The 25,013-nt window shown below is 36.9% G+C and overlaps 1 protein-coding gene and 1 long non-coding RNA gene across 2 annotated transcripts in view; one reads left to right on the top strand and one right to left on the bottom strand.

Annotated features, from left to right (window-relative positions):
• LOC128017541 (basement membrane-specific heparan sulfate proteoglycan core protein) overlaps positions 1 to 25,013 on the bottom strand; it is a 1,082,135-nt gene that overhangs the window by 513,197 nt on the left and 543,925 nt on the right. The gene's annotated exons all lie outside the window — the stretch shown is intronic.
• LOC128017448 (uncharacterized) lies at positions 7,890 to 11,681 on the top strand. Its single transcript, XR_008184451.1, has 4 exons — positions 7,890 to 8,230; positions 8,953 to 9,021; positions 9,376 to 9,458; positions 10,484 to 11,681. It is a non-coding gene; the product is annotated as an uncharacterized LOC128017448 (long non-coding RNA).

Raw genomic sequence — 25,013 nt, 5'->3', positions numbered from 1 at the left:
CCTTACGAAACTTACCCATGGTTTTAACAATAACACCACAAATCATTGTTCTTGTTGCCATGGTAACTGCAAAACTTCAAATAATAATTTACAAACTATTAATATACTGTATTTTTTGTTGATGTTGTTGTTGCTATAAAAACAGACCTAAGCCATCAATAGCCAGGCAAATACAAAATAAACAATTTATGAACATGTTATTACAAATGCCTGCAAAGGGAGCCAGATGCCATGTGATTGCTGCTGCTACACTTACAGGACGATCAGATCCTTGTTTAGACTACTGACCAAACATTTAATTCATATTCACTTAATCTTTCATTTTTGGACACTTTTTTGCTATAGATGACACAGCCTTTATAATTTCTTCAACAAAAGATGTGCATATCACAACCCTTACAAAAATAAACCATGGTTGTATCATAGTAAAACTGATTAATTTCCTTTTGCTTGATTTCTGAATGCTTGAGACTATAAAATAGAGTCATAAATGTTGAGAGCTACAATTGTAATTGTAAATAATACAATTTATTCATTTAGTTTTTTATTTGATTAAAGTTCTTTTTTCACCTCTATAGTAGGTGTTTTCCATCATCATATTTGAGGAAGGAGACACAACAATACAATCGTGCTCAGGACACACATCTGGCCAGCAGCGGCCCTGAAGCTGTTGTTACACACGTCTCTGGGAATGTGTGCTCTATGTTAAAGGAATATCACACAAGTTTTCATAGATAGTTTTAATTTAAACCATATTTTTCAAAAACAATTTGTAAAAGTACATTTGTATTTGTGCCTATAATGTTTATTTATTTATTATTATTGTCAGTTAATAAAAGCTATGCTTCAGGGACCATATTCATATAACATCTAAGGCTAAATGTAGCTCTTGACTGGTTGAGTTAGATGATGATTAACACTAAACAGAAGAAAATCAGTTGAGTCTCCCCAGCTGGAAATGTCATTGGCTGTTAAAGTCTTGTGTTTCTTATAATTAATTGACATATTGCTAACACTGAATCTTTTATAATGCTCTTAATCACATGTCGATTCATACTGTATGCATTAGTGAGTGTGTGGTGCTTATGGGGTATGGTCACTTATTCCTTATATGAACTGTTTTAAATGCAAGACATTGATTGCATGAGATTAAGTTTGTAAATGAAAGCCTGTGCACTTTTATAGTGTGCACATATACAGTAATTCAGTTTGCAGTTTTCTCTATTGCTCGTGTGCCAGCGATTATCAATCTGTGCACCACTGCTGCTGACCCCTGCTCTATACAGTCTATGATTAATATACAGATTATTTAATTTAGATTGAAACAGCATCACAGTATCATGATCACTGTTATGAACTCAAAATCTCCTTATGAGGAAAATACTGCACTAAATTAAATATCAGGTTTGCTCGTCGTTGGTGTTAATTTCCAATTTTTGGTAACAAATGAAACACTGATTTGTATTCAGTCAACATTTATGTTTTATAATTCACATATAACACAATTTCATAGTGTACAACATTTACATAATTTAAGAGTATTATACAATTTCAATATTGTCATATAGGTTTATTTATGAGGACAATGATATTAAACTCACCCTTCACTGAGAGAGAAACTGAGTTTGATTCTGATGACTCTGAACTTCCATCTCTCTCTCCTTCACACGTGTACAGACCCGAATCAGATGTTTTAGCTCGTTCAATAATGAGAGTGTTTATTTTACTCTCAGACAATTCAGTTCTGTCTTTATACAACTTATATTCCCAGTCTCCGTATTTAGACTCAATCACACACATCAGTCTCACTCTCTCTCCAGTGAATACTGTTTTGTCTGGAGTCACAGTCAGAGTAGATCTGGGTAAAGCTGTGAACAGAAGAAAATAAACTCTCAATATCTGACTTCATGTAGTTGATAGTGAAACAAATGTGATTAAAATTGACTGTTATGATAAAAGTTGTAATACAATTTTTTCATTCTTTTATTTGTTTTGTCAATTCAGCTGTATTTTGAAATGAGAAAGTTATTAAAACATTATTGAACAGTTCTTGTTCTGGTCGGTAGGTGGCGCTGTTTTCAGTCAGAGGTTTTAATAAATCATTTATTTTAGAGATCATTATGATAATAATCTTCAGAGCAAATGGTAAAGTTGATCTATCTTCTAGGTTCTGTTGACAGACTCCTTCAACTAACACTGTATTGAATGAACATCATTAAGTTTAGTTAGTACACGAGATCTGAACCTGATGTGCTGCTGGTTTAGGACAGGGGTCCTCCAACATTTGGGGCCACATTGCGAACCCTTTTCTGACAAATTATGTAACAGAGGATTTATTTATTTATTTATATCTGTTTACACAATTAATGTTGTAATATTCATGTCATTATGAACATTTATGAACATTATTCATCCAGATCACCAGAGTTACACATCGTGGATGTTTTATAGTTTCCACTTCTACAACGTCTGTGTTTTTGTTTTCTGCTTCGTGGCTGATGTAGTGACTTCATTTGACAAAATTGATGAAAAAAATATATAAAAAATACATTTTAGGTTTTGTGAACCATTCATTTCCATTGTGAGTTCTGTGGAGAACCTGTTTTTATTGTAAAGCAGGTTCCACAAAATCATGAATTTCATGCCATTTATATAACAGGAACATTTATGTTGAAATTTGGGATCTGAAATAAATCAAAATGTATTTCCGATGCTTAAAATATTCTAACTGATATTCTAACTCTGATGTCACATGGACTACTTTGATGATGTTTTTCTTAACTTTCTGGACATGGACAGTAGACCGTACACACAGCTTCAATGGAGGCACTGAGAGCTCTCGGACTAAATCTAAAATATCTTAAACTGTGTTCTGAAGATAAATGGAGGTCTCACGGGTTTAGAACGACATGAGGGTAAGTTATTAATGACATAAATTTGCTATCTGGGTGAATTAACCCTTTAATGGCTCACAGTCATTCTTGCAATCGACTACAATAAGATTTTTATTTATTTTAACCTTTGGTTTACGAGTCTGACTCTCTAACCATGAAGCTACAACTTCCCCCACAGCAGTGTTTTACAGCATGAGGAGCTACACATATAAATGATGCTGAGTGAAGATGAACAACAGCAAAATATGGAGATGAATTATCAGCAAAGAGACAAATGTGTGATCCTCATGTGATCCATGTAGACAAATAAACTACTACAACACTTTTCATATTTAATAAATCAAATGTAAATCAGTAGAGCACAATACCTTGAGTGAGTCCAGAGTGGATGAAGGACATCAGCACTAAACACAGAAGAAACAGATATGAATCATTTCCATTGGTTCAACACAATGCAGATCACAGAAACATGTCTAGAGTTTCAGCTGAAAGTGTTTCTCTGTTTTGATGCTCCATGAGAACCGATGGAGGATATTCTCTAGAGTTGGGTCCGAGTCCACCTTTGTCGAGTACGAGTCAAGACCAAGTCCACAAACATCGAGTCCAAGTCCGAGTCCGAGTCCAAAAGGGGCCGAGTTGGACTCAAGTCCGAGTTCTTAAAGGCCGAGTCCGAGTCGAGTCCGCCCGAGTCCAGAAAGTAATTAAATTAAAAAAGATTATAAATTGGAATTGTACATTTTTACATTATATTAATATTTTAACCTTTCAACCCATTAAACCAATGGCAATATAAAAATGTAATAAAAAAATACCACTGTTACATCTAGTCATTGCCATTGAACATTTTTATTTTATGTCAACAGAACTAGTTTCCTATCAAAAAAGTTTTCAAAGGTTTTATTGTATTACAAGTGCATGGAAATACAAATGAACCTATTTTATTATTGTATCACACTATATTGTCCTCCAGTTAAAGATGACATTTCAGTTATTTAATGCCTCTCCCCCACATTTGACAGAGGTAAAGTGCAGCCAATGAGGAGATCCTTAATGATGACATTATGAATTTCTTGTTGTCTTGGAGAACTTGCATCATAAAGTTGCATTGCTTGTTTGGTCAGTTCTAGTCTTGCAAATCCTGCAATGCTGAGCTGTGCAGCATCTGTTGGTTGCTGCTGCTGTCTCTGGTAGTCGGTTGCATCGGTTTTCGGATCACCAGTAAACTGAACCGAAAACCGTTTCTTTCGGAGGCGTCCGATTTGAGAACCGATGAACTGATGATACTGCGCATGCGTGTAATTTTTCAAGTATTTTGTTAAACATCGGAAAGTGTGATAAACTATAAAAAAAAAAAAAAAAAAAAATATATATATATATATTTTTTTTTTTTTTTTTAAAGATAGGGGCTTCATGTTTCTAATCCGTATATTGTAGATTATGTATGGGCCAAAGGGGTTTTCAGGGAAGTTGGACAATAATTAAGACTCTAAAGACTCCATGTTTAATATGAATAAGGGATGATTTATGAAATATCTGTACTGTATTTATAGTTAATGATGACAGATTCACAAACTGAGTTTGTAGTAAACAGAACATGAACACGAGTAGAGCAGCTGATGATACTGAACTGCAGCACGTGCCGGTGTCCTGACATTTTATCCTACCCTGTCAGATTTTCCTACCCGGGTTTTGAGCGATTCTCGTTCTCGAGTCAAGAACCGGTTGTATCAGTTTTCAGATCATCAATAAACTGAACCGAAAACCGTTTCTTTCGGACGCGTCCGATTCGAGAACCGAGGAGCTGATGATACTGCGCATTCGTGATTCAGCATGAAGCCGAATGACTCACAGCGCGTCTGAACCGAACTGATTCTTTTGGTGATTGATTCTGAACTGATTTTGTGCTAATCAGGGGCGTCGCTAGGCCCTTTTTAGGGGGGCTTCAGCCCCCCTAAACTTATGCCCAGCCCCCCTAAAAATTATTTGATTAATTTATTAGTGATCGCTTCAGTCCCCTTTAAAATCTCATTTGAGACGGTGGCAAGCTGCATCAAGTTCCGGCTCCTCCCCTGATCTGAGTCTGCATGGATTCAGCGCGTTTTTCAATCCACAGGGGCGCCGAGCAGAGCGAACATCAGAGAGTACAAGGTGTGTGTGTGTGCGGGCGTGTGTGCGTGTGGTGTGTGTGTGTGGTGTGTGTGCGCGTGTGTGTGTGCGTGCGTGTGTGCGTGTGGTGTGTGTGTTCTTATGGGGTGTGGTTTTATATGAGGTGTATCTTGTGCAAAATCTGCTACTCACTAAGCAAACTGAGAGGAGAACTAACGTGTATACGCTCGCCAGCCGTCTGGCCAAAATCCCATAGTATTCAGGCGTCAGACGTAAGATATGAGACGTCAGACGTCACGGTCACGTGTTGGAGCTGCGCTTAAACTGCGCGGCGGCGTGGCGGCGGCGTAGCAAAGAAAGGATTTTTTTTACTTTGCGTCTGGATAACGTACGCGTTGATAAGCGTCTGGATAACGTACGTGTGCATAAGCGTCTGGATAACGTACGCGTGGATAAGCGTCTGGATAACGTACGCGTGGATAAGCGTCTGGATAACGTACGCGTGGATAAGCGTCTGGATAACGTACGCATGGATGACGTACGTGTGAATAAGTACATTAATAATAATTTGGCTTTGTCCTATTTTGCCCTAAGGAAGGCTTTAAGGTAATGATAACAGCACCTAAAGTACACATCTGTCTCCTCAGTGGAATAGTCTGGGTCCAGGATATGCAGGTGCATATGAGCCCTGGCAGTTTTGGGACATAGCTGGGGGAGAACTTCTAATTAAAACAAGGGAACGAATAGAGAGCCCTGCATGGGCCCGGCCTTTGTCCAACAGCTTGTGTGAATTCTTTGCCCAAGTCGACTGGATACAGTGACTTTTTTCTCTCTCTCTTCCCTATTACACATCTATTAAAATAGTTCACTTTTGATTTTTAATAGAAAAGTTGTCATTTCTATTTGTTTCTTTAAGTTAATTTTGAAATATGTTTGCAATTTTGGAAAATTTTGGGTTTGGTAAATTCAAGTTTTTGATTTTTAAAGGAACGAGCAAGCTGCAGCTCGTTCAGACAGTAAGTTGAGCAAGTTTGATCAATTTAGCCTTCTCAAACCAACAAGACTTACCTAAAATAAACAGACATAATAGGCCTACACTTCATGCATTTCACAGTATTAATTTAAACATTTAACTTAGGTAAATGAGCACTGTTAGGCGCATATCCAATCGTTTGTGCGGAGAGTGAGCGCTTTGCAGGACATGGAGGAGCCAGCTTGAATTTTTTTTAATGACAGTAAAAATTAAAAAATGCGCCGTCATTTTTGCTCATAAAGGTAAGAGTAGCCTATGCATCATTCGGAACTCACAATGTCAACAAAACCTTATGCTTTTGTAAAATAAGGAAAACAAACAGGATGCGATTTCTGTCTTCTTGGTCTTTATAGCAGGAACGCTTCACCAACATGATAAATATATCTATAGAATGCTTTTTGTGTTTTAAATTATTATTTTAAAACGAAATAATTCAAATCGAAAACAAAAACTGTTATATTTTGAAGTAAAAAAAGTCTATGGCATCCATCATTCTTTTAACTTTTTTTTAACTAACTCTGATCGATTCATGAGACATTCGTTTGCATTAAACTGTTCTGGGCCGGGTTTCTCGTTAACGATTGATCTTAGCGCTTAAGAGCGTTTTCTACGAGTAATTTTACGATCGTTCGTTATTGTTTCACGTGAATTTCCCAACTATGCACGTAAAGCAATCGCAAGTAGCCGTGCTTTAAGTGCTACTTAGGAGTCGCTGTCCGTTTGTCAAGTGCTGAAATCTCACTTTAGAATGGCTCGTAACAGTAGTACACGATCGCTTATTGATGTTAACCTAATGTTGCGTTCTAGACTGACAACTTGGATATAATAATTATAATTAATTATAATATCTACAGTACAATATTATATTATATTATATTATAGTGTATTACACTTTACATAATCATATATAATGTTCTTTATATACAGTATAGAGAGAGAGAGAGAGAGACGTTATTGGTTTTCTGAACTTCAGCAAGTCGTTGACATACCCAGTCTTTGAAGCATTTCCCACATTATTTCTTTTATTCGTTTCTTTTAATTATTATTTTCAGTCATTTAGTTTAGATGTGTATTTCTATTTTTTTAGATGTGTATTTCTTTTAATTAAATCATTTATAAATGTATTTAAAAAAATAAAGAAAACAAGTCATAATGTGTACAATAAATAAAGCACAATCAAATCCTTATAATGATCATTTTTAATGAGCCGAAAAGAATACACGTCACACCGCTGTTTATCAATTTGCACTGGGTACCAATAGCTGCTTGCATGAAATTCAAGGCATTGATGTTTGCCTACAAAACTACCACTGGCTCTGCACCCATTTACCTAAATTTGTTACTTCAGACGTATGTGTCCTCTAGAAGCATGCGTTCTGCAAGTGAACGTCGCTTGATTGTACCATCCCAAAGAAGCACAAAGTCACTTTTACGGACTTTTAAATTAAATGTTCCCTTCTGGTGGAATGACCTCCCCAACTCAAACCGAGCAGCTGAGTCCTTAGCCATCTTCAAAAATCGGCTTAAAATCCATTTCTTCCATCTTATATCTTTTCATGTATTATGCAATTACTTCAGTGCCAGGGTATTGAGTTCAGTCCATGGGTATTGAGGGTGGAAGAGAGCGCTGTTCATTCACTCACTCCCACCTACAACTCCTGCCAGCACAGAGACTTCTTGTAAGTATACCGGATTTAACAATCAGGACACAAACCTGTGCGAACTTCTATGTCAAAATCAAATTCTCCAGTCAAAAACCCTTACATGATCTATCAATATCAAACTTTGGCCTCAGATGACAAAACCTACAGTACAAATACACACACTACAATTGTTTAGCTTCCTTAAATATAATAAGTTATCTTTACTTAGTTGTTATACTGACTAGGCTTTATTAAGTTACAAAATTTGCTAATTTTAAGGCAAATAAAACAACATGCTGCAATGAGTAATTCTTTCTTAAAATATTCAAGTAGCTACAACAAAACCGATGACATTAATTCACCAGTGAGAGGCAGCAGTGCGCTAATGTGCAACAGGAACAAAACAACAGAAGAAGAAAAAAGGACGGTGAGCATGCGCAGCAAGCAAAGTTTTGAAGCTGCATCGAATTTGCTGAAACTAAGAAGTAGAAAGACTGTTTACATTTCACCTCTGGACAAAGAATGATTGATTACTTCTACACAATAATAATAAGGTAAGTTAAAAAAAAATAGTGTGTGGATGTATCTTTCTGTGTGCTGCTAATTTGAACTGACTAACATTAGCTCCTTGTCAGCACCAGTGTCCGCTAACAGGGAGCAACGATCTTTGCTATTCTGCTATTAGAACAAAAACTATAGAAATACACAACTTGTGGCACATTTGGGTAAAGGTAAAAACTTTTAAAGACTTTTTTTTAATTTTATTTCATTTCTCAAATTGAAAAATGTTTTACTAGTTAAAAATTAAAGCATGTAAATTCTGAGGAACAATTCAAGAACATGCAAGAATATGTGCCACTTATTAATTGTTAACAGTAATCCTTTGCAAAATTTCCAGTAGTTTCCTCTATAATTTTATAACACTGTGAGGCTTTGGCCACTTTGTAGGTTAAAGTAATTTTTCAGTTTACAAATGTATTTTCATCATTTTAATACAATCATAGTCATTACGATATCAGACATATAAGGTTTAAACTGAATGAGCTCGTTGTTTTGCAGTAATTATTTCTTTGCTGTGTTAAAAACACAGAGTACTGTAACAAAAGAAATGCTGCTTTTGAATTGGTTTTATTACTGATGCCTCAAATAGAGATGTATAGAAAATGTATTTCTATTGTTAAAAATGCAAATATCAAGAAATGAATGTGTCCTTGTTCTACAATTCACAACATTAGTGGAACTTGATTTTATATGAAGAATTATTTTTAATATTTAGGAAAAAAGCTTGTGTCAGCTGTCTTCTCTGAGCAGCGGTCTTGTGATCACCGGCCTCAGTATAACAAAGGTGAGATATTTCAACAGCAGTAGAGCAGTTTTTGACTCAATCATGTGCTATGCTTTATTTGCAATTTCAAATAATTTATTGCAGTTCCAGAATACCTGAAACCGTATTTCCGTATTTGTAACTGTGTTTCTTTTCACATATCTAAGAGTACACTTCACATCCTAGAACCCATAAAATGTATGATGCTACCTTAAATGTTTAATAGTTTTATTATATTTATTAATAATATTTAAAATAAACAGCGCTTATTGACTTCAATGACTTCTTTATTGACACTTTGAAAAACATGTTTCTATTGTAATTTTTACATTTCTTAAACTTAGTTTTTTTTTTTTTTAATAATTAAAAATGCAGATTTGACAGAACTGCACACCCATCTGAGGCCTACCTGTTTTAATTCATGATCACCCCGGATACTTCTACAACTAACCTGCTTGGTAAGTTCCCATAGTTAGTGACACCATTTTAGAAAAAATGCCTGTGTATTTGCTGGTATGTTACTGAGATACATTTATAAATATTAATGTTGATTACATACCTAGTTCAATCAAAAATGAAAAATGTGCCATTTAATCTCCCTCCTGTCAATCTATTCCATAAAAAACTGTGCATCTTCATGACACGAATGAAGATATTTAACGCAAATCTCTGACACCCAAGAAACCATCAAATCAATCCATTTGAATGGAGCCGATTAATCTACTTTTTGGGCCAAACTGTTCAATGAATTGTAAGGAGCAGTTTCAGTTATATTTCCACTATATTTCCACTTGAACTCTGTTAGGCATGGCCTGATGAACTGTTCTTGATCCAGAACTCTTTTCTGAACACACTGAACGTGCTGTAGAAAGCCTAGATGGTAGTCACTGCTCAGGGTTGGTCATTTGTTTTTGCCTAGCCACCAGTTTCTCTGCAGCTGGGCAACATGCTACTTGAGTTAAGTAAACTAGGTAATATTAAAATTAAAAGTAATATTTAATCTTTCGTAACGTGGGTGCTTTTTACATCAGGTTCGATATCTTAACTATTGCATTACTAAGGCAACAACTGTCACCTTTATGTTGCATTCAAAAGAGCTCTGTTAACAGCCCAACAGTGAAAAATTAAACCATATCCATATTAGCACAGAATGGAATGGTTAAGCATTGAGAATTAAGAATGGTTTGGCCTGACAGTGGAAAAGAGGCTCAAATCTTTGAAAGAGACGTAATTGCTATATGATCAAGTGTCTAATATTTTGAATAAATAGACATTCAGTTAAAGGACAGAAATTTATTTCACTGAAAATGTCTTTATTTGTGTTCTGAAAATAACTAAAAGTCATGGGTGAGTAAATGATGAAATTAATTTAAAATTTGTGTGAACTAACCCAATGTTATGGCAGTGTAGGCAAGACAGAAAACACTGAAAACTGATCATCCACATTTCCATGCTAATATTGTTTTTATTTGGTTTTATACAGGTGTCTGATGCTGATGCAGTCTGGGCACTAGTATCTGTTGGCTTGCTGACTATCACTGAAGATGAAGTACTTCTCCAAATCTTGACCCAGTGTCTTCTGCCATCATTGTTCAGGGTAGTACTGCAAAGAATAGTCTCCAAGGTCTGCCCCCAACATTTGCTTCCCGACCACCATGTGCTACGCTTGCATCACTACATGTGGGTTACCCTCATACTGTGAAGAAAACCTACAATATGATGCTTGACTTGGGACAGAAAAAAAAACATTGGCAACTTGTGTGGCCAACTCATTGCCGTATTTAAAATCATTGTACCGCTACCTCCATTGTTTAACATAACTAAAAGCAGATTGTTTTTGCTTTGTTTCAAAATTTTTGTAATACGAGTTAAAACTACAAAAAAATATATATATATCATCTTTAACTTTGAACTGTCACTACATTTGATTTAGGGTAATTATGTGTGTGAAGAATAGAACATTGTTGTCATAAATTTGTAATAGAGTTTTGAAGTATTTAAGTTACTAGAGTAATGGTAACTTTTTTTATTTAAAGGCAATTGGTCAAAACTAGATTTCTGTTCAAGTAAATACAACTTAGAAATTCCAAGTTGCTGGAAATGTTACTTGATTTAGCTAAATTTAAATGAGTAGTTTGAAATACGTACATAGTATAATGTACTTAATTTAGTTGTTGAAAATAGTAATTCTGAGTTACACGTTTATAACACTTATAAATAAACCTTTGTTAGTACAAATTACTATTCTTATTTCACTTTACTTGTTTTTTTCAAGGCAATCGGTTTGCATGCTTTTTTTAAAATAAGGTTTACTCATTATAATTTACAGTGCAGACAACCTCCCTGCCCAGTGCACACTAGTGAGATAAATTCAAAACACTGTAATTGTAATAAAGTACTGTAACTATACTGTACTACACTGTGTGATTCTTTCAGCTCTCTCTCCAGTGCTAGGATGCATTTTTAAAGCAGTCACCTGTGCTCCTGTTCATAATTTCCTGAGATGCTACTGAATGCTTGCTTATGGATAATTGTGTGTTATTTGAGTTCATACTGTGACGATAGAGTTAACTATTTGATGTGTTTGTGTTTTATGAATGATACTTTGGAGAAATCAGTAAAAAAAAATTGTAATGTGTGTATATATGAATTATATATGAATATTATAGAATATTATAATTTCTAAACCACTAAATTATTAAAACATTACATGATTGAAGTGTTTACTCATGGCCCATGGTCCATTGTTAATTACGAATTTGGCCTTTGGATTTAACTATTAGTGCATTAAGCCATTTTTCAATTTATGTTTTCTGGTGGACAAAACACTTTTTGGTTTATACTGTCCTTATCTTGGTGCCATTAGTTATATATGATGCTTACAAGAAAGCTGTGAATTGGTTGTTCCTGGTTGTTGTTTTACATGTGCACTTCTAAATAACATTGTAAGTTCATTGATTAGATATACTGCAGTGTAATTTTAATTTTACTCATCATATTTTCGTCAGCATTCTGAAGATTATGAAATATTTGCGGATTTGGAGGAGCTAATTGTTATAACATGCAGGTTTTTCTTTCTCTTTGCTCCGAAAAAAAAAAAAAAAAACACTTAACTTAACACTTAACAGCACTTAAGACATTTGACAAAAGCACACACACAAATGAAAAAAAAAAAAGATATTAAAAATGACAAGGCGCTTGACGTCACGTAGCTTCTCACGCGAGAAGGGGGGCGACGAAAGTGTTGCGCTTCTTATCACACGTCTTTGGTCACGGCAAGGTACGCGACGATCGACACGATGATTGCTAAGTTTGCAAATCAAATGCATGTTCTCGCATCCAATACCAGTACGTCTTCGCTGCGTTCACTTTCATCCTTTATCACAGTGTGACAGATTTTTTTTTTCTTCCAACAAAAAATGAAGCGATTAACACCCATGAAAACATACTTTAGAAAACGATCATGATTTATTTTAATTTACTTTTTGAAATTGAAAACATATTATTGTGTATTTCGGCATTACATTATGCAGCCATGCAAAATAAATTATTAATGACACACATCATTGTCTGAAAGTACTAAATGGCACAGAGAGAGAAACATCATGTGGAGTTATTTTGTTTTCTATTATTAAACATAATTTTGTATTAAGTAATAATTAATCATTAGTGTATCATGATACATATATTAGAGTAAGAGTAGGCTAAAGGGATCTGTGATTTTTTTTTTTTTTTAAGTAATTGATTTATAGAAGTGGCAAATTGATAATGATGTTATTTTTAATAAATATAAATAAATATAGAACAGATTAAACATATTGCCAATAGACAATTACATTAATACATGTTTTGTCTATATTCTTAATGAATATTAGCTGGTTAGTTAAATGATTTGAAATGAAATAAATGTTCAGGGGCTGACTTGATGTATAACCAACCGTATTGTTGATTATAAAGGCTAAAAAGCTAAAAATTAATAATAATAATAATAATAATAAAAATAAAATATAATAATTTATATTTCATTGTAGATGGATATACAACATTTTTTTTGTCGTGCGGGAGTAGGTCTGCAAATGAGCAACAGTCAGGTGAGAATAGAACAGACAGCCTCACACACACACACACACAATACCACTGTGTTCCCAAGATTCATTGCAGTCATTGAACCCTTATGTTGTTTTAATTTTCTGCCAATTTCCACGTACATTTCATAAGAAAAAGCAGTGGTATCATCAAAGGATAAACATGAATGTCCTAATACTGAATCAGGAAGTCTTTATTGTAAAAAAAAAATAATAATAAAAAAAATCTACATTCCCAATTCAAAATTTTCCAGTGACTGGTCACATGTAAAAAAACTGTATTAGTTTTTTTTTACAGTGTTATATATGGCTCAGTCAGTACTCCTACTCCCATATATGAAATACAGGGAATACAATGGAATAGTGGATTGCAATAAGGTTAGTAGTATACAACCCTACCCTAATAGTAAAATAATATTTTTTAATCATACCCTTATTGGGGGCTGAGCCCCCCTAAAATCAAAATCTTAGAATCGCCCCTGGTGCTAATGTAATGAGTGCGGGTAAACCGAGGGCTTGAATGAAGGGCAATCTGACGAAACGTAAGTTCATTTAATAACAAATACATCGCAATGGATTATGTATCCGGTGAACTGTTTTTTTTTTCAACCGGTTTATTGAATCAAACCGTCCGAAAGAACCGGTTCGCGGAAAAGAATCGAACTTCCCATCACTAATCCACATTGATATCCAGTGAGTGGTGCGTGTGTTTCGTCTGCAAGCATGAGACTTCTGCCTGCCGGTGTGGTGCAGTAAAATGACAGAGGGGAGACATTCATTAATTTATCATTTCAATTTTATGCTGGTTTTATTGTTACACATGACGTGGACTCGACTGTACTCGGAATATTTTCCGAGTCCAAAATGTTCAAGTCCGTGTCAAGTCCGAGTACAAATTCACCCGAGTGCGTGACAAGTCCGAGTTCATTCAAAATTGGACTCGAGTCCGGACTCGAGTCCGAGTCCAAGTTCGAGTACCCCAACTCTAATATTCTCCATCATTTAACACACACAATGTCAGGGTTTTTCCTACATTTTTTCCATAGAGCCGTGTAATATATATATATATATATAATGTATGTACGTATGTATGTATTAAAACAGTTGCACACTTGTAAACACACATTACAAGCAGATATGAACATTAATGTGATGATTGTTTCTCATCACTGACTCTTCACTGGAACAGAAGACCAAACCACATCAGGTCAAAGTGTTTGAGACACAGCCTCACTTCCTGTTTGACTCTGAAAACATCGACTCCTCCCTCATCTTGTGTTCAGGACATTCAGAGATCATTTTCTTTTTTCCAAATACGCAAGTTAATGTTATTACATTGAAATAAAACTTACTGACTTTGCTCACATGTTTCCCCTCCTTGTTAACAACTTCACAACATTTTTTTGTACAATTTTTGTAAAACATTTCCCCTCCGTGTTACACTTTCTGTGTTCCGTGTCAAAAATGACCAGCCAACAGTAATTAGCTCATAAATCTCTCATTATGCTCTATATCACCAAATATTAGATTCAATATGTTTGTCAGCTTGTATTCTTTTAACTGGGACAGACTTTGCATTATTTTTAAGATCGATTGCAGACATCGTTGATCTGAGCCTAAAGCGCACTATAGTGAGATAAACATATTTGATTTCTTACTGAATAAAAAATCCAGAAATAATGTTTTTATTTCCTCTCCAAAATTGAAGTGCATAAGACAAAGATTAATAAAGCCTAATCAATCATTTCTAAAAAATGTAATAAAAATACATACAAAAAAACAACAACATGTTGTTCAAAAACACACTTTCTGAGTTTTTATGAAAACACTTTTTTCATCTCTCCAAAACTGAAGTGCATAAAAACAAGATTAATGACACCTTATCAATCAGTTCCAAAAATGAATAAATAAATTTAGAAATTCTGACCTAATTGAAGGAAACCAAGCAGACAAACAAATCTGATATTTTGTTTGTGATAATAAAGCATAATAAGAGATTTACAAGTACTTTTAAAAGGCCAGCCATTTTTGACCGGGAACACTAAAGGGTTAATTGTGACACTATAGTGACTGTGAAAGAATCTGAACACTTAGTGTGTTTTCACATGAAGTATATTTTAAATGAACCAAACTCAGTTCAGTTAAAGTGAACCAGCGGTGAGTATGTATATGAAGTATATTAAGAAACAATAAATATGTTGTTCAAAATGAAGACCGAACACACTTTCTGAGTGTCACGTGTTAGAGGAACATGTTCATAAAAATAAGAGAAAAAGTGTCTCAGAAAACAGAAGTTAGTTAGTGTGGACAATTCATTTTCAGTAAGAGCGGCAGAAATAATCAAAAGTGATGAAAACTTGTGTTTGGTCACTGTTCTCAAACTCTCTGAACTTCTGATGGAGAGTCTATTACAAGATAAAATGAACTTCCTGAAATATGAAGAACGTGTATTATAACAAAACGAAGCAAAATCACACGTCCACAGAGCCTCCATCTTTCACAAGCAGCACAGATAAATACATGTTCTCTCAAACTCTGGATCTGATCCACACGTAACATATCATCACATTAATCTGAACAATAAAGAATATGATAAACAGCAAGACGGTGGATTCATAGACCCTCCTACACACAGCACAAGCATTAATCTTCAGCTGAATACTGTATTAAAAACAGAAGATAGTGTAGAATATAATGAAATACTCACAGAGTGTGAGAGACAGTGCACTGGAGCCCATACTGACACATTAACAGACTGTTTGAACTAAATCAGACACTTCCTGCTTTTCACACTTCAAGAAGAGATGAGGGAGGAGACAAACTCTACACACAAATACATCAAGAAATAGGAAGAAAACCAGACCCATTCGAAGATATTTACTCTTTTATTAAAGCCGTTAAAGCTGTTTTATCTTTGAAAAGAGAAAGTGTTCAGTAATTGTTCTCTCACTGCTTTGTTTTGTTCGTTCACAGCCAAAGCCTCACAGATTATGAACAGATCAGAGAATAGCAAGTAAATCATGAGCTGACTTCTAATGTAGTTCTGTTCATGTAAGACCCGCTCTTATCTGAGTTATTCTCTCATCAACAATTACAGTGGCTCGATTAATGACAACTTAACCGCTTTTACACAATGATCGATGTGATGAATAATTAATACAGTGTATCTGTTATTATATTCTGACATTATCTGAATATTTTACTTTCAGAAGTGAGAAGTAAAACCAGGAGACTCTGAATCTTCAGCAGTTTTCTTTATTTCTGTTTGATGCTCATGTCATTCAGTCTAATAAAGCAGACACATGTTAGTTTATATACATTTTAGAGAGCAGTCCTTAAACAAAGGATGTAAACAGTTATTAGGAGCCTGACCAGTTTCACGAGGCCCGATCAAAACAGTATAATTGTAACACACAGATACCTCACAGAGATAAAAATACATCATCAACATTAGTATTTCTGCTCATAAACACTTGCCACAACTTCACAGACTGGAGCAGAGTCATCAAAATCCATCAAAACATGATCAGCTCAGATACTGCACTTGATTAACTCTCAATATGGAGAACAAGAACTAGAAGAAGAATATATGTATATATTGTTTTGTTTGTTTTTATTTTGTTATGAAGGCTCAGAGCTTTCTCCCCTGACAGCACACCAAATATGCTTAACTTTATTCAGTTATAAGTAAATGTGAACTTTTGAAAGCAATATGAATTGGTACAGGTTTTCTAAGAAGGGAAGTAAATGAAAATGACATGCACATGTTGCTGGGAATCTTTTGCTCTTATTGTAGTATTTTGAGGTTTATGAAACTACAGATGAAGAATTAGAATAACTATCTTCTTCGCTCTGGTTAAAAATATAGAGCAGAAAAAGAGCAGAAGTCCAACCACAACCATCAGCTCAACCTTTATTAGGCCTCTTTTAACACTTCGGTCATTTTCTCACTTCAAGCTGCTTCTAAAGTCAGCAACGCACAAATACAGATGTGTCTTCAGTGATGAGCTAAAGAAGCCAATGCAATTTAATTTTAACTATATATGGCCTCAGAAAAATAAAGCCCACAATAGAAACATCCCACAGAATGCTGACTTCCACTACAAGATACAACACACACTGGCCCAGCTCACCGAACAGAACACACACTGGCCCAGCTCACCGAACAGAACACACACTGGCCCAGCTCACCGAACACAACACACACCGGCCCAGCTCACCGAACACAACACACACCGGCCCAGCTCACCGAACAGAACACACACTGGCCCAGCTCACCGAACACAACACACACCGGCCCAGCTCACCGAACACAACACACACACCGGCCCAGCTCACCGAACACAACACACACCGGCCCAGCTCACCGAACACAACACACCGGCCCAGCTCACCGAACACAACACACACTGGCCCAGCTCACCGATCACAACCACACCGGCCCAGCTCACCGATCACAACACACACCGGCCCAGCTCACCGATCACAACACACACTGGCCCATCTCACCGAACACAACACACACTGGCCCAGCTCACCGATTACAACACACACCGATCACAACACACACTGGCCCAGCTCACCGATCACAACACACACCGGCCCAGCTCACCGATCACAACACACACCGATCACAACACACACTGGCCCAGCTCACCGATCACAACACACACCGATCACAACACACGATGGCCCAGCTCACCGATCACAACACACACTGGCCCAGCTCACCGATCACAACACACACCGATCACAACACACACTGGCCCAGCTCACCGATCACAACACACACCGATCACAACACACACTGGCCCAGCTCACCGAACACAACACACACTGGCCCAGCTCACCGATCACAACACACACCGGCCCACCTCACCGATCACAACACACACCGGCCCAGCTCACCGATCACAACACACACTGGCCCAGCTCACCGATCACAACACACACTGGCCCAGCTCACCGATCACAACACACACCGATCACAACTCACACTGGCACAGCTCACCGATCACAACACACACCGGCCCATCTCACCGAACACAACACACACCGGCCCAGCTCACCGATCACAACACACACCGGCCCAGCTCACCGATCACAACACACACCGGCCCATCTCACCGAACACAACACACACCGGCCCAGCTCACCGATCACAACACACACCGGCCCAGCTCACCGAACACAACACACACCGGCCCAGCTCACCGATCACAACACACACTGGCCCAGCTCACCGATCACAACACACTGGCCCATCTCACAACACACGCCGGCCCAGCTCACCGAACACAACACACACCGGCCCATCTCACCGATCACAACACACACCGGCCCAGCTCACCGATCACAACACACACCGGCCCAGCTCACCGATCACAACACACACCGGCCCAGCTCACCGAACACAACACACACTTGCCCAGCTCATCGAACACAACACACACCGGCCCAGCTCACCGATCACAACACACACCGGCCCAGCTCACCGAACACAACACACACCGGCCCAGCTCACCGATCACAGCACACACTTGCCCAGCTCACCGATCACAACACACACCGGCCCAGCTCACCGAACACAACACACACCGGCCCAGCTCACCGAACACAACACACACCGGCCCAGCTCACTGAACACAACACACACCAGCCCAGCTCATCGATCACAACACACACCGGCCCAGCTCACCGATCACAACACACACCGGCCCAGCTCACCGAACACAACACACACCGGCCCAGCTCACCGAACACAACACACACCGTCTGATTTACTCAAGAGTATGTGTGTGTCGATATGTGTTTGCTTAAGAACTTGTTTCAGTATCTTCTTCATTTCCTCCAACATGAGCAGTCACCCATAAATATTCTGCTATAATTCTCAGTTGGCATATTCGGTGCAAACCTTGCAGTACTTCTATTAATATATATTTTCAGGATTATGATCTTCCACTCAGTATACTTGTAAATGCAGAATATGAATCTGAACAGATCACAACTGTTGTTGGTTGATTTCTTCCACTCACTGTAAAGCTTTCTGAAAAGAAAAGTTTTCTCCCTGCAAAGCTGTCACAGGAGAGGATAAGGTTTGGGACGTCATCACTACTATGCCGTCACACATCTTCATACGTGAAAGTGAAAGTGACTTTCAGCCAAGTATGGTGACCCATACTCAGAATTTGTCCACTGCATTTAACCCATCCGAAGTGCACACACACAGAGCAGTGAACACACACACACACACACTGTGAGCACACACCCGGAGCAGTGGGCAGCCATTTATGCTGCGGTGCCCGGGGAGCAGTTGGGGGTTCGATGCCTTGCTCAAGGGCACCTAAGTCGTGGTATTGAAGGTGGAGAGAGAGCTGTACATGCACTCCCCCCACCCACAATTCCTGCCGGCCCGAGACTCGAACTCACAACCCTTCGATTGGGAGTCCAGCCCTCTAACCATTAGTTAGACGCTCTAAGACGCTCTAAGATCACAACATATTCAAGGACTTGGTTCTGAATCTCCTCTATCTTAGTTAGTGATTCTGATGCTGAGCCATATATTAGTCAATAATCAATTGATGATCAAAGCACAGTTTACTCTTTTAAGACAACGTTGTAGCTGGACTTGGATTTGACATAACGAGTGACGTTTAGTAGAACCGCTCATGATTTGGTTTCACTTAGGTCCGTTAGCGAAGAGAGTTTGTGAAATTAATCCTAAGTATGTCGGAAGAGGAAAATGCGGTAAAGGACTTTGCTGCTGGTTCACAATATTTCACTTATTATCTCTTTCCGAAAACAAATCTTACAAATCAATCAAAGGAGCAGGATCTGATGGAGATGACAGATGTAAAGCATGAGGTGGTGGGCGGGATTAACATTTGAAAGCCTCTGATTGGCTCTAATGTGGCCAATGAAATCATTCTGTGGGTTGGTCAATGGAGACACGCAATCACAGACCGCCGTTTTTCCTTCAGAAATTAACATAGAGCAGTGAATTAAAATTCCCATGTTGTTGTCATAAAAATAATGATATTGTTATTAAAGACATGTATGATGGTTTTGTCTGTATCAGTGAGGTCAGCTCCCAATAAGTGCTGAAAGAAGGCCGTCAGTAAGATCGCAGTTAAAGGAGGAGAGAAGCGCAAGAGATCCAGGAAGGAGAGCTACAGATCTACGTGTATAAAGAGCTGAAGCAGCTTCATCCTGACACCGGAATCTCCTCCGAGGCGATGTTCATCATGAACTCTTTCATCAGCGACATCTTCGAGCGCATCTCCGGTGAGTCTCGTCTCGAGAAGAAATGTAGTAATTTTATGAAAATATTTATGATACAGCAGCTGTTTTTTGTTTCTTTTTTTAAGTGATTGTCAAACATGACTGGTGCAAGGTGCACTTTTTTTATTTTGCATTTTGAGTTTCTTCTCATAATATTCTCATAATATTCTTAGCACCATGTTACATAGCCTCAAGGACCTTTGTAAAAATAAAAAAATGCACATATTTTTAACATTTGAAAGCCTCTGATATATATTTTTTATGTGCGCACAAGAAACCATTAAGCTTAGCATATAGGACAATGCATTTTGAGCCACCTATTCTGTCATCAGCTCATTTCACTTGTGGTTTTTTGCCCCCTTCCCCATACCCCTCCCCTCCCCTCCTCGGGGGAAAATGACAAATATTTATAGATGTAATATTTTTCAAATATAAAGCTGAAAATATTGTTTAATATGAGCCAAAAATTCTAGAACCTGACCGATATTTTTATTTATTTATCTTTATTTTTTATTGACATATTGGCTGATATTCTTTGTGTATGCTATATTACAGTACAGTATAATCTAATCAGACCTAAACGAAGTTTGTTTTGAGTTTGTTTCGACAGTTCGACCAAATTGAACTTTCTGGAGGAGTTAGTTTCTTCTCCTAAACACCTTTGAGTTTCTATCGGTCCGTGACGGTTACACAATCACTGAGTGTGTTCTGAAACTGGTTCAGCAGAAGTCAGGAAAGAGAGAACAACATCTCCTCGTCTCTAGAAACATGAATAATACACCGGAGTGTGGAATAGCTGAGCTGCACAGATATATCCACACCTGTAAGATTCAGAGAAAACAGAAATAGAAAGAAATAGCAACGAAGCTTGGTGTCGACGACATGGAGTTATGTAAAGAGCGACGCTGAGACACATCTGAGACAGAAAGTCTTAAATTATTACATTTTAAAGGAAAGAGTAAAGATATATAAGGTAGCAAGTACAAAATACATGTGTTACAAATAAATGTTACACCATACTGCTGCATGAACACACAGTAATAAACCTTTGTTTTTTATCAAAAGTAAATCATGACACCACACTAAATATAAAAAGGCCTAACAATTTATCCAGTTTAATATAATAAATGAACACTAATATATGTATATATTTTTTTCACATGATGCTTCAGTTTTACAGACATTCACACTTCCCATAAAGGACTGATTATGGTTCTCTTGTATTGCAAACATGATACTTGACTCTGAACATTATTCTTTTGTCTGTAATGTTCTGAGCATTGGTGTCCGTCTCACAGCTAGATTGTCTACACTTCTTCATTTCATGGTTGTTGTGTTTAGGGGATACGAGTCATGTTCACATTCATCTACACTCCGCCTCCAGAAGCGTACTTTGTGTCAGTACGTCATAAATAGAAGGAGGCATCAGTTTACTGTCAGGATTTGTCGTGTCACATTGCAGCGTGTAGACAGTGTAGACAGCATCACTGATTATAATGGGTTCTGTTGTATTTTGTTGTGTAGACACCAGTCAGTCTTTGTGTTCAGTTTATTTTGAATACTGTTTTCTTTCTGCTGTTTTATAATCCATCTGTTTTATAATAGTGAAACTCATGTGACAGAAATAATCAAAATGTTATTGTTTCATAGTGATATCACATTTCTGTAACCGTTAATTCATAATGTGATGTTTTCTATATATTTTCTCCAGATCATGTACATTTGTGCTCACGGTAGAACAAGGTTTATTTTTTTATTTTTTTTGAAGGGTAGCACATGAACTTAACCGTGTTAAATGTAAAATTAAAATATACATTTATGAGATTATTCTTGGATAAATCACTTAAACTGAGGAGCTCAAATTCAAGATGAAAAAACACAATTTTACTCCGATGCCCAAACGAAGCAAAAATGTAATTTGGTGCAGATGATAATAGTTATATGGAGATATAATTCTGAAAGCTGATAATGTAAATCAATGAGATCTTTAGAACAGAATATTTACATAAATGATATTCAAATACTTATAATGTTGAAAATATAATACAACACAATGGTAACTGAGAGAAGAACAAATACAGTTATGTTTGGATAATCAGGTAAATATAAGCTGCTTCAGTCCAGTAAGTGTTTGACTTGAAATATTACTAACACTGTAAAAGTTACTTTTACCTTAAATTCAGTAAAGATTTAACAGCAAAGAGACATTTCTAGAATTAGACTCAAACTCCTTTTACTCCGACGACAGAAAGCATCTAGCATCATAAAAACAGCATGTTGTTCAGATGTAATTTGAGATTATAATTGTTGTTTGTGGTATTTAAAGGGTAACTTTCAGTAGCTTCCAGTGAATCTGACACACATGAAGAAACTGGTTTTGGAGTCGATGATGAGCAGGAGCTCTTTCTGTGTGGAGTTAGTTCTCTTGTTCTCCATGTGTTGTGTTCACAATCTAATCTACAGCGCAGGTGAATCAGAGACACTGGATTGAGTGAGAGTGTGAATGTGTGTGTGTTAGTCTTGTGATGGACTCGTGTCCAGTGTGTTTCCAGCCTTCAGCCTGAGACTCCAGCATCCTGTGACTCTGAGCTTTGGAGAAGAGATGATTATTCCTCTGTTACAGCGACTGCCTTTGGGCTTCAGGAGATTTAACTGTCAAACACACACACATACAACATTTATATTCAGCTCAATTTGACACTTTCTGTTTTGCTTCCACTGCAGGTATTGATTTATGAATCAAATAATATTTACAGATAAATATGGATCTATATAACAGATATAAAAGACAGAGTAAAGGTTTGTCTGAATGTGAATTGTTTGAGGAAAAAGACATTGAGTCTCATTCATGAAACACGAGCAGAATTAATGTTTTAGTAAATCGTTCGTAAAGCAGTTCTGACGTAAACTTTCACATTCATGAAAATGTTAGTTGGTATGAAAGAAATGTTCACCTGCTCCCAAACACGAGTAAATTAACTTTGAATTTTGATGCACTGCCATAATAATGACAAGATCATTTGTCCTTTCCTTCTTTTTTTTATTTTGTTCTTTATTCATTTATTTTGCAGCTGCGTTAATAACTGTAAAACACAGCGCTCCAGTCACAAATACAGACAACCATCTACTTGTACAACATCTGTCTACAACAATGAAGAAGTCAATATTACGGTTAGACTACTGTGTTTTTATATTTAGTATAATTTATAAAAATGAGACACTAGTAGGTGAATGCTTTGCTGCTGTGGATATTCAAAAGCAGAGCAACTAAAGTTTATCAGCTGAAAAAAACCTCTGAGCCACCAAAGCGTTTTCCAGCGCCACCAACTGGTCGTTTTAAGAAGAGAGTCTGACATTTTTAACTCTTTGGTTTTGGAATCCGGAGCAGAGTTTTCAGGAAGCTCTGTTTTATTCACAAATTGCTCATAATTTACTGGTATATTTACTCAGGTTTGATGAATGAGGGCCATTGAGATGAGAGAGACGGATCAGACAGAAGTGTTACCTCTCGCTCTGGAGCATTTGTAAAGCAGCACGACTGTCACCAGCAGATACGGACAAGCTGCCAGAAGAAAACTGAGGATGATGATGACAGAAATCTGATCTGAACATGACCCTGAAAAACAGAGACACAAGCACATTATTGAGAACATTATAAAAGAGTTTTCTTTATTTTCAAGACTATGAAAATTGTAGAGTCACACTGAAGGCATCAAGGGCTACATATATATATATATATATATATATATATATATAATTGCAGTACAGACCAAAAGTTTGGACACACCTTCTCATTCAAAGAGTTTTCTTTATTTCCATGACTATGAAAATTGTAGATTCACACTGAAGGCATCAAAACTATGAATTAACACATGTGGAATTACATACATAACAAAAAAGTGTGAAACAACTGAAAATATGTCATATTGTAGGTTCTTCTTTTGCTTTGATTACTGCTTTGCACACTCTTGGCATTCTCTTGATGAGCTTCAAGAGCTAGTCACCTGAAATGGTCTTCCAACAGTCTTGAAGGAGTTCCCCGAGAGATGCTTAGCACTTGTTGGCCCTTTTCCTTCGGTCTGAGGTCCAGCTCACCCCTAAACCATCTCGATTGGGTTCAGGTCCAGTGACTGTGAAGGCCAGGTCATCTGGCGCAGTACCCCATCACTCTCCTTCTTGATCAAATAGCCCTCGATGCCTTCAGTGTGACTCTACAGTTTTCATAGTTAATTATTAAAATGTATTATATATTTTTTTACAATATTTTCATAAAAAAGTCTGTAATAACTTGTGTACAGACTTTTTTATGAAAATATTGTAAAAAAAAATATATAATACATTTTAATAAAACAAGATTACATTATAAAACTCTAAAAGTAGGCTATTTAATGTCTGTTGATCTCTGGTTGTCAGTCAGAATGACATTATAGGTCTATATACCCAAGATAATTTAATATTCTTTCCTTTTTTGTCTTAGTTTTAAATAGTGTAAAAATATTTATTTTGTAACAAATTATTGAATTGATTTCTTAATTAAACAAACAAGACTTACTGGATGAGGAGGAAAGGCTATTACAGAGGTCATAAATATCCTGTCATGCCCAGCTGATGCAAAGAATATAATTTATATCTACACAGAAGAAAGCC

The sequence above is a fragment of the Carassius gibelio genome, chromosome A7 (assembly GCF_023724105.1).
Source record: "Carassius gibelio isolate Cgi1373 ecotype wild population from Czech Republic chromosome A7, carGib1.2-hapl.c, whole genome shotgun sequence".
Taxonomy (NCBI): domain Eukaryota; kingdom Metazoa; phylum Chordata; class Actinopteri; order Cypriniformes; family Cyprinidae; genus Carassius; species Carassius gibelio.
This window is presented reverse-complemented; position numbering and strand designations above follow the sequence as displayed.